The 3,490-nt window shown below is 38.3% G+C and overlaps 1 long non-coding RNA gene across 1 annotated transcript in view; it reads left to right on the top strand.

Annotated features, from left to right (window-relative positions):
• The window catches only part of LOC105505341, an 18,388-nt gene that overhangs the window by 4,221 nt on the left and 10,677 nt on the right, over positions 1 to 3,490 (top strand). The window contains exon 2 of the long non-coding RNA XR_001000729.1: positions 951 to 1,049. This is a non-coding gene — a long non-coding RNA (uncharacterized LOC105505341). The remainder of the gene's footprint in view (positions 1 to 950; positions 1,050 to 3,490) is intronic.

The raw sequence follows: 3,490 nt of genomic DNA, 5'->3' as shown, positions 1-3,490 counted from the left end.
TTCACTGTGTTAGCCAGGATGGTCTCGATCTCCTGACCTCGTGATCCGCTCGTCTCGGCCTCCCAAAGTGCTGGGATTACAGGCTTGAGCCACTGTGCCCGGCCTATCTAAGGTTTTTAATAGGGACTAGTAATATCGACACTCTAATAAAATAATGAGTAGTCTTAAAATACCCCATTTTTATTTTGGGATGCATTTGAATTTTATTTGATTACGGGTATTGTATTCTGGGAATTCACACAGTACTTCAAACCATTAAGAGAACTATACTGTATAGTGAATACGTGACTGAAATACTACATACTGAAATTTTACAAGCATTAATATTTTCTTTTTAAAGAAAGGAACCAGAACACTCCAAGCACTGTAAAAGCTCAATTGCTACACATTAGAATTCCATAAAATAATTGAATTAAGTCATTCTTTAGTTCCAGTTAAACGGAATCCTAGAGAGGCAGGAAAATATTACTGCATTACTTAAAGAAGACTTCAGATGAATTTGGAAACAGCAAATTTCTCTTTTGCTTTATTTCTTCAAGAATTACCATTAAAGCTGGGCGTGGTGGCTCACGCCTGTAATCCCAGCACTTTGGGAGGCCGAGGTGGGTGGATCACGATGTCAGGGGTTCGAGACCAGCCTGACCAACATGGTGAAACCCCATCTCTACTAAAAATACAAAAATTAGCTGGGCGTGGTGGCAGGCGCCTGTAATCCCAGCTACTCAGCAGGCTGAGGCAGGAGAATTGCTTGAACCCGGGAGGCGGAGGTTGCAGTGATCGGAGATTGTGCCACTGCACTCCAGCCTGGGCAAAAGAGCAAGACTCTGTCTCAAAAAAAAAAAAAAAAAAAGAATAATTACATCAGAACCAGAGAAGACCTGGTGCTTTCCACTGGCTTTTAGCTTTATGACTATCACAAAATTCTTAGGATTCACCTTTCTGTTTTAAAGGTTGATAGACTGGATGCAGCTATGGTAATCTGCCTCAGGAAAATGCTGGACTGTTGTTTGCAAGCTTGTTAAGTGAGCAAAACTTGGGAAGATTTCAAGGTAAGAGTTATAACTTTGTAAGTTAGTGATGCAATAAGAAATGCAAATGCAAACTTCAAAAAAATATGATATAGGTACTCTTTAAGCTGAGTAAGTTGCTCTGTTGCTTTATCTGAAAAAAGATAAAATTACAGTGCGTTCTCCAGAATTCACCTATTTAACTTACATTCTTTCAGTTACTTCACCATTTCTGTGATGTAATAAATAGGAAGGTGCTATTTTGCCCATTTTAGTAACAATAATACAGGAAAGAATTCTTTTTTTAATTGACACATTGTAATTGTTTTTTGGGTTTTTTTTTGTAATTTTCATTGTAATTGCTGGCTTTTTGTATGTTTAGTTATTCTGGTGGCCAGGGATTTGCTTTACTGCTTCTTTGGGCCTTTGAGAATTTTTTTGTGCACACACAGACACACACACACACATATATGTAATATGTAATTGTACATATTCTGGGTTACAGTTTGGTGTTTCCATACAAACAAATGTTGTATACTGATCAAATCAGGGTACTTAGCATATCTCTCACCTTGTGCTGTTTTGTAATATATAATATCTTATTGTTAACAGCAACCCTACTGTGCAATAAAACACCAGAACTTATTCTTCCAATCTAATTGTCACTTTGTACCTGTTGACAGGCTCTTCCTCTCCTCCTTTCCCCTCTCCCCTTTCTAGTCTCAGATAACCACTCTTCCCTTTGCTTGTAGGATATAAACTCTTACTTTAAAAAAATTAGATTCCACAGATCATGCAGTATTTATCTTTCTGTGTCTGGCTTATTTCACTTAACATAATGTCCTCCAGGTTTAACCATATTTTCACAAATGGCAAGATTTCATGCTTTTTTACAGCTGTATAATATTCTGTTATCCATATGTACCACATTTTCTCTTTTTTTTCCCTTTTCTTTTCTTTTTTTTTTTTGAGACTGAGTCTCACTCTGTCCCCCAGGCTGGAGTGCGGTGATGCAATGTCAGCTCACTGCAACCTCTGCCTCCCAGGTTCAAGCGATTCTTCTGCCTCGGCCTCCCAAGTAGCTGGGATTACAGGCACCTGCCACCATGCCTGGCTAATTTTTGTATTTTTAGTAGAGACAGGGTGTCACCATATTACTCAGGCTGGTCTCAAGCTCCTGACCTCAAATGACCCACCCACCTCAGTCTCCCAAAGTGCTGGGATTACAGGCATGAGCCACTGTTTCCAGCCTCACATTTTCTTTATTCATTCATTCACTGTTAGATATTTGGGTTGATTCCATAACTTGGTTATTGTAAATAGTGCTGCAATAAACATAGGAGGGCAGATACCACTTCAATGTAAATGACTTCATTTCCTTTGAATACATAGCCACTAGTGGGACTCCTGGCTCATACAGTAGTTCTATTTTTAATGTTTTGAGGTAAAAATTTTCAACAAAGGTGCAAAGAACACACATTGGGGAAAAGTCTCTTAAATAAATGGTGCTGGGAAAATTGGAAAGTCACATGCAGAAGAATAAGACTAGACCCTGTCTCCACCATATACACAAATCAACTCAAAATGGATTAAAGACTGTCTTCCATAGCTGCTGTACTAATTTGTAATTCCACCAAAAATGTGTGAGTGTTGTCTTTTCTCCATATCCTTGCCAACACTTGTTTTCTTTTGTCTTTTTTTTTCTAAAGGCAAAGTCTCACTGTGTCACTCAGGCTGGAGTGCAGTGGTGCAATCTTGGCTCATTGCAACCTCTGCTTCCTGGGTTCAAGCAATTCTCCTGTCTCAGCCTCCCAAGTAGCTGAAACTATAGGCAAGTGCCACCATACCTGGCTAATTTTTGTATTTTTAGTAGAGACAGGGTTTCACTGTGTTGGCCAGGCTGGCCTTGAATTCCTGACCTCAAGTGATCCACCTGCCTCAGCCTCCCAAAGTGCTGGGATTACAGGCATGAGCCACTGTGCCCCAGCCTGTTTGTTAATAGCCATTCTAACTAGAGTGAGGTGATACCTCATTGTGATTTTGATTTGCGTTTGCCTAATCATTAGTGATGTTGAGCATTTTTTCATGTACCTGTTGGCCATTTGTATGTCTTCTTTTGAGAAATGCCTATTAAGGTCTTTTGCCCACTTTTAAATCAAGATAATTTGTTTTTCATTGTTGAATTAAGTTATTTATATATTCTTCAGATATTAACTCCTTGTGAGATGTATAGTTTGCTTGTATTTTCTTCCATTCTGTAGATTGTCTCTTCATTTTGTTACTTGCTTCCTTTTTATGTACAAAAGCTTTTCAGTTTGATATAATCCCATTGGTCTATTTTTTGCTTTTGTTGTCTGTGCTTTGAGATCTTATTTTAAAAACCCTTGCCCAACCCGATGTTGTAAAGCATTTCCCTTATGTTTTCTTTTAGTAATTTCATAGTTTCAAGTTTTGTATTTAAGTCTTTTTTTTTTTTTTTTTTT

The sequence above is a fragment of the Colobus angolensis genome, unplaced genomic scaffold (assembly GCF_000951035.1).
Source record: "Colobus angolensis palliatus isolate OR3802 unplaced genomic scaffold, Cang.pa_1.0 Scaffold124, whole genome shotgun sequence".
Taxonomy (NCBI): Eukaryota; Metazoa; Chordata; class Mammalia; order Primates; family Cercopithecidae; genus Colobus; species Colobus angolensis.
Note: the sequence above shows the minus strand (reverse complement) of the source record. Positions and strands in the feature narration are given on the sequence as shown.